General features: G+C 41.3%; 1 non-coding gene across 1 annotated transcript; it reads right to left on the bottom strand.

The window, feature by feature from the left end:
- Positions 1-1,445: 1,445 nt before the first annotated feature.
- LOC112774571 (small nucleolar RNA R71) lies at positions 1,446-1,549 on the bottom strand. Its single transcript, XR_003189052.1, has one exon. It is a non-coding gene; the product is annotated as a small nucleolar RNA R71 (small nucleolar RNA).
- Positions 1,550-7,942: the final 6,393 nt, after the last annotated feature.

Genomic DNA, 7,942 nt, shown 5'->3' with positions numbered 1-7,942 from the left:
GTGGTATAATCAGTGACCATACTTCATCTCTTCTCATGAGCAATTGACCAAGGAATTGGCTATTGATCAAGATTTGAGAGATTGAATTGCAAAAAATTGTAATTCAATCACTTAAGATTGCCAAGGAGATCAATGAGTGCATTGATTGAGGAAGAGATGAAAATGAACTTGATCCGGAGAATTGCAACATCTCCTAAGCCCAATGAACTCCCCATCTCTGATCTTACCCATTCTCTTTAATTTCTGCCATTTACTTTTATGAGCAAATCCCTCATTCCCATTTACAATTCTGCAATTTATTTTCAGTCATTTACTTCCAGTCCTTTAATTCTAGCATTTACTTTTCTGTTATTTACATTCCCGCCATTTTATTTTCTGCAACTCTCAACCCAAATTCTGGATTCGCTCAACTAGAACATTCTTCTAATTAAAGTTGCTTGATCCATCAATCCCTGTGGGATTCGACCTCACTCTATTGTGAGTTTTTACTTGACGACAAATTCGGTACACTTGCCGAAGGGAGATTTGTTGAGAGACAAGTTTTCCGCGCATCAAATTTATGGCGCCGTTGCCGGAGATTGATTGTGCATCAACAATGATTAAACTGGAAGATCACTAGATTGACCATTTTTATTTTGTGAATTTCATTTTTCTGTTTGAGTGATTTACTTTTTGTTTTAGTTAAACTTCTTCCCTTCCCCCTCTACTCTTTTGTTTTTCTTTGTTTTTTCAATTCTGTTTGCTAACCCACTAACTGTTTGATATATTGCATCACCCACAACTAACAGCAATTCTGACATAAATACTGTCTGCACCTATTTTCTTTGCTTGCACTTGTTGGTTGTATGACAGGGAGAAGAAGCGGGGCTTCAACTTCCTTTGATTCTGAACCTGAGAGAACCTTCCTTAGACTAAGGAGGGAGGCAAAAGAAAAACGTGTAGTTAGTGCTGAAGAAGAGGAGGAACACTTTGAGGAATATTTTGAACCTAACATGGAAGAAAACATGGAAAATTATCATGAAGAAGAGACTCACAACTATGGCAGAGGAGGTGGAGCAAATCATGCTGGGGAGGATAGAAGAGTTTTGGGCTCTTACATCAATCCAAACCCAGCCAATTGTGGAAGTAGCATCCAAAAGCCAACAATCCATGCCAACAACTTTGAACTTAAACCACAGCTCATCACCCTTATTCAGAACAACTGTTCGTTTGGAGGAGGTGTTCAAGAAGACCCCAATCAACATTTGACCACCTTCCTGAGAATATGTGACACAGTGAAATCTAATGGTGTTCATTCTGACGCCTATAGACTGCTCTTATTTCCCTTCTCACTCAGGGACAAGGCAGCCAAGTGGCTGGAATCCTTCCCAAGGGAGAGCTTGACAACTTGGGAGGATGTGGTGAACAAATTCTTAGCAAGATTCTACCCTCCTCAACGAATCAATAGGCTGAGAGCTGAGGTTCAAACTTTCAGGCAACAAGATGGTGAAACTCTGTATGAAGCATGGGAGAGGTTCAAGGACTTAACAAGGAGGTTTCCACCTGACATGTCCAACGAATGGGTCCAGCTACACATTTTCTATGAAGGGCTCTCTTATGAGTCAAAGAAGGTCGTAGGCCATTCATCTGGAGGATCCTTGAACAAGAAGAAGACCATTGAGGAAGCCATAGATGTTATTGAAACAGTGGCAGAAAACGACTACTTCTATGCTTCCAAAAGAGGGAACACAAGAGGAGTGATGGAGCTAAACAATGTAGATGCTCTGTTGGCCCAAAACAAGCTTATTACCCAGCAGCTGGCTGACCTCACCAAGAAGATGGAGAGGAACCAAGTAGCAGCAATCTCATCTTCATCAACAATCCAAGAAGGAGTGAATGAAGAAGCAGAAGGGAGTCAGGAGCAAGCCAACTACATTGGGAATTCACCAAGGAAAAACTATGATCCATACTCCAAGACTTACAACCCTGGATGGAGAAACCACCCAAACTTTGGGTGGGGAAGTGAGCCAGATCAAAACCAAGACCAGAGACGTTACAACTCCAACAACAATGCAGCTCACCAGCAATTCACCCAGAGGACATCTCAACACCCCCACAACAACACGTCTCCACACACTTATCAAAACTAAAATAGCACATCTACTCCGAATCACTCATCAATTGATGACAAGCTCTCTAAGATTGAAGCCTTACTTGAAGGAATATGCCAAGAGATTCAAGAAAATAAGGTGTTCAAAGAGGAGGTGCGAGCCAATATTAAGAACCAGGGAGAGACCATTAGGAAGCTGGAATTCCAGGTGGGATATTTAGCTGAGAAGATTCCCAAACTTGCTGATAGCTTCCCAAGTGACACGGAGAAAAACCCCAAGGGAGAAGCAAAGAAAGTAAGATGGGAAGATTGCAAAATGGTCACTACAAGTGATCAGGAGATTGAAGATAAGCAAGGCAAAATGTGCAAACAACCTGAAGCCAACTCAACAAAGGAGGAGGATAGAGATCACAAAGAACCAGAAATCTCACAACAAAAGCTGCTGAAGCTCTATGCACCATTCCCTCAACTGCTCAATGGTGCTGTGGGAAAAAGAATATACTCAAGGTTCCTAGACTTGTTTGCATCTCTGCATGTGAACATACCATTCATCAAGGCAATTCAACAAATGCCTGCATTCATCAAGTATATGAAGGAACTTCTTCCCAGGAAAAGCTCACTCAAGGGAGGGCAGACTATAGTGATGAACAAGGAATGTAGTGCCCTTATTCAACCTGAGTTGCCTACAAAAAGAAGAGACCCAGGAAGTTTTCATATCCCTTGTGCCATAGGTGAAACTATGTTCGATAGAGCACTATGTGATTTGGGGGCCAGCATCAACTTACTGCCTTTATCCCTGGTGAAGAGGCTGCAGATTAATGAGATAATGCCCACAGATGTCATTATCAGACTGGCTGACAAAACTCAAAAGCAAGCAATAGGAGTGGTGGAAAATGTGTTGCTAAAGGTTGGGAAATACTTTCTCCCAATAGACTTTGTCATTCTGGACATGGAAGAGAGTCACACTCACCCAATCATATTGGGAAGACCATTTCTAGCTACAGCCAGAGCACTTATCGATGTAGAGAAAGGGGAGCTAATATTGAGAATCCATGATGAACGACTCAGCTTTAATGTCTTCAAACTCTCACAAGAAACAGATCAAGAGGACAAGGAATTGAGTACAGATGATAATGAGACACTGAAGGAGGAGACAAGCACTGAAGCACAGCCAGTTCATTCTGAGACCCCCTCAATTGATAAACAAGGAAAACAGCAATTGCCACAGCTCAAAGAAAAGTTGGAAGAACCTAAACCTCTAGAGGCATGTGAAGACAACATCACAACTCCTTGGAGAAAAAAGGTCACCAAGGGGAAGGCAACCTCAAAAGAAACAAAGAAGAAGGTACCAAGGAAATGGAGGAACAAGAAGATCCCTACGGAAGACTTCTCTCCAGGGGATAGAGTTGTCTCAGCTTACTTCCCAGATATTCCCCCTAATCTCCCTACTGTACCATCTCAGTTACCTAAGGTCTTCACTATCAACAGAGTTCTTTCCCTGGAACATGTGGAGATCATTGATCCAACCAATGGATACAAGTCCACAGCAAGAGGGGAGGACTTTAAGCACTACCAACCACCCTGATGAAGGAAAAACGTCAAGCTAGTGACGCTAAAGAAGCGCTTCATGGGAGGCAACCCATGGTTTATATGTTTTTAAAATAATGAATAAATCAATGTTTATGAATTTCAACCCAAACTTGACAAACAGTTGGTGAAATCTTTATCATGCAGTATATAGTGAAGAACAAGTTTGGTGTTCAAAGCAAACCAAGATGCATGCTAGTCTTGGGAGCTTTGAACAAAACTTTTCATCACATTGCTTCAAACTAAGTTTGGTGTCACCCCATGGTGCCACCAAAATGCATATAAGGACCCACCAATAGTTAGTTAGTTAGTTAGTTGGAATTCATAAATAAACAATCAAATCATTTCTTCCCTTGTATTCTAGCCGTAGAGTTTGAATTTTTTTTATGATATTAATTTCCTTATTTCAAATCTTTATAGGAAAGGAAAAGAAGTATGAAAAGGGATTGATTGGACAATTAAATGGGGGAGATTTTGCCACTTAATGAAGAGCACTACACACATGTCTCAAGAGGGAACGCATGGGGAAACGCTGCCATGCAACATTGGAGAAAGAAGACCCTTGAAGACCGAACCAATCACTCTTATTAAGTGATGATCCTTGTCTTTCCTTCATAAACAACCCCATCCGTCCATCTAGTAAACATTCATGCAATCCACACCCTTCATTCACTCATGATTTTCTTATATAAGTGAACCTTAGTGCATGCCCACTCCTCACATTCAAATCCCCACTTTCCACACTTCTGTTGGCACACTAAACCCTTCATCACATATTGCTTTAACTAACCCACTCTTCATCTATCCGAAGCCTCAAACCCCCTCAAACAACAACTCAAGTCATGGCATCATCAAGCTCAAAGAGGCAAAAGAGGAAGGAACCTATGGAGAGTGCTCCTTTTGATGACAAGAGATTCAAGACTACCTTTCATGAGCATGAATTTGAGCGGATAAAGGCCAGAAAGATATTGCCAGAGTTAATCTTCCAAATCAATGCCAATGAATCACCACAGATTTGGAGAAAAATCGAACAGAGGGGGTGGCAATTGCTCACCAGTCCAGAGGGGAAGATCAATGAAAACCTCATCAAAGAATTCTATGCAAATGCAGTTAGAGAGGATAAGACCAAAGCCCCAACCTTCAAAAGCTATGTGAGAGGAAGGGAGGTGGACTTCAGCCCAAGTGCCATAACAAGAGCTCTTCACTTGAAATCACCTCATTTTGATGAAGAGAGCTATCAGGCAAGGATAAGTAGAAGCCCCGATAAGGATGAGCTCTCAGAGATAGCATCAGATATCTGTGTCATAGCTGCTGACTGGGAGAGGTACTCAGATAGGAGACCAAAATTCATAAAAAGGGGAGACCTTCACCCTGAAGCCAAAGGGTGGTTTGAGCTTGTAAGGAGGTCCATCCTACCAGCTGCTAATAATTCAGAGGTTAACATCAATCGAGCCACTATGGTACAATGCTTAGTACAAGGTGGGGAAATTAAAGTGCATGAGCTCATTGCCGAAGGGATTCAGGAGTCAGCTGAGAAAGTTGACTCAGGTGCCAGACTTCGGTACCCCAGCACCATTCTTCGCTTGTGCAACAAGGCCAAGGTAATATTTGAGGATAGCAGCCCAGACTGGGTGAACCCAGGGAGGCCAGTCACACTCGAGCGAATGGTCTATACCACACCGGCTCAGCAACTAAGAAGGCCATATATAGGAAGGCAAAGGGCCCAGGAAGAAGCTCATCGAGAGGAATATCATCAGGAAGAATATCAACAAGAAGAGCATCATGACCCAGCCAACTTGAATATGACTCACCTTCTAAGAGCCATTGAAGATTTGGGACAGAGACATATGGAGGGACAAGAGCAAATACTGAACCGGCTGAGCCAACAGGAAGCATGGCAAAAACAACAAATGGAGCAGCAGCAGGAACAATACTCCCAGCTCACTCAAGCCATCAACCAAGTGAATGAGAGGCAAGAGATTCAAGAGAAGCACTTGCAAGAACTCAACCAGCGGCAGATAGCCCAAATGAAAACTTTCAATGAGTTCAGTGTACTCAATGAAGGAAGGCAACTACATAGGGAGGAGTTCTATGTAAACACTCAAGCCGAGTTGAACTACATGACCAGTAATATGCATCAGCTACACTATGCCATCCCTACATATGATGAGGTCCAAAAAGAATTTATAGAACAAGAAGAGAGAAAAGTGAAATAGCAAAAAGAGACACTCAAGAAGAAGATGGAAGATAGTGGTTTCTGGAGGAAGCTGCTTGGAAAAGGCAAGGGAAGTGGAAGTACAAGCACTCAAGAGAGACACAATGAGGAAAAACAAGGATGGGAGCATGGACATCCACATGAATGAAAGGTGGTGGAATTCTTTTTAGTCTATTGTTTTCTATGCTTTAAATAAGGAAGATCTTGTATGAAATAGAACCTGCTTCCATGTTATGTTTAAACTTTTTAAAATTCTGTCTTTAAAGTTTTCTTTCTGAATAGGTCCATGATTTCTGGTTTAAATATCACTGCATCATTCCCTTATTTGCTTGTAAGCTTGTCCATTTTAAATCAAATTGAAGAAGAGAATGATTATGTTTTTAAAAGACCAGAGTAGAGTTCATATTGTGGAAGTGCATTCATGAATCTTTGGGGTAGTCATAAGTTAGCTAAGTTGGTTCAACCACAAGGCTGGGATGACAATTATCTGGCCTGAATACTTTGCTTTGAATACACTCATGAGACTAAGTTAATAACAAGATCCTAAGAAGAGAAAAGGGAAAGAACAATGGAAGTGAAAAACAAAAGAAAAAGAGTAAGCAATAAGGCTAGGCATCAATGGTTTTAATCTTGAGGCAAGTGTCTGTGGTGCTCCTGTGTGAAGGATCTACTTGGATGAATAAGCTCTTAGGGGTGCCTTATCACTTGGTAACTTGGGTTAACTAACTCGGGATTATCAGCTGAAAGTCCACTATCAAGAGTAACCTTCATTACAGAACACTTAGTAACCCAAAGAGGTGCTGGACACCAAGGTCTCAAGAAAAGAAAATAAATAAACTAAATGCCTGTAGTGTGTATGTATGGGGGAGAGACTTGAGCAAGTAAGTCCTTAGGGGTGTCTCAACACCTAGCACCTTGAACCAACTGGTTCGGGAGTGTTGGCTGAAAGCTTATCTTAAAGAGTTGCCCCCTTACAGAGCACTTAGCCTAAATAGCACAAATAACCCTTGAAATAACAATAAAAGGATCAATGAATAAAAGTCTCATGGGATATAAACAAAGTAAGTGTTTAGGGACATGATAAAGGTCTGAAAGCCAGTAATGGAATGAACCTAAGTTGCTATGCATGAAATCACCATAAAATCAGTAACATGACTTCCACAAGAATGACTCACTCCTCTGGATATTCCATTCATTATTCTCTTGTTCCAGTACTTGCTTAGGGACAAGCAAGCTTTAAGTTTGGTGTTGTGATGCCAGGGCATCTTGGCCAGTTTCACTGACCTTTTCTTTACTGTTTTTAGGTTAGTTTCATGCATTTCTTTAGGAAATAAGCTAGTTTTGGGTAGATATTCACTTATGCCTTGATTCAAGCATACATTGTGCATTTTACATAATTTCATGAGGATTTTGTATAAGTTTAGTGACAAATATTATGTTGCATTACTCATGACTTGGAGTAGAGCTTTGATGCACCTTATTGCTTGATTTCAGGACCAAAAGTAAGCAAGAAAAGGGGAGGTAACTTGCAAAGATAATGAAAAAAGTGATTGCCAATAACACTCTCAAAAAAAAGCCATCAATGCCCACGTTAGAGAGTCACATTAACTAAGTTAACGTGAACTCTAACGTGGAGAAGAGAAGTTGAGCCAACGTTAGTGACACTTAACATTGTCACCAACGTTGGCAATTACTCATAAGTGGCCACGTTAGAAGCCACGTTAACCTAGTAGGTTAACGTGGCCTCTAACGTTAAGGGGGGAAGAGAAGCCAACGTTAGTGACACTCAATATTGTCACTAACGTTGGCCTATGGTGCAAAGTACCACGTTAACTCCCACGTTAACTTGGTTAACGTGGGAACTAACGTAAAGGATGAAGAGTTGTCGACAACGTTAGTGACACTCAACATTGTCACTAACGTTGAAGCAACCACACAACCCCCAAGAGTCACGTTAACTTCCACGTTAACTTGGTTAACGTGGAAGCTAACGATGAGGAATGAAGGATGAGCCAACGTTAGTGACACTCAACATTGTCACAAACGTTGGG

This window comes from Arachis hypogaea, chromosome 18 (genome assembly GCF_003086295.3).
Source record: "Arachis hypogaea cultivar Tifrunner chromosome 18, arahy.Tifrunner.gnm2.J5K5, whole genome shotgun sequence".
Classification (NCBI taxonomy): domain Eukaryota; kingdom Viridiplantae; phylum Streptophyta; class Magnoliopsida; order Fabales; family Fabaceae; genus Arachis; species Arachis hypogaea.
The sequence above is the reverse complement of the archived record's forward strand: the minus strand, read 5'-3'. Positions and strand labels throughout refer to the sequence as shown.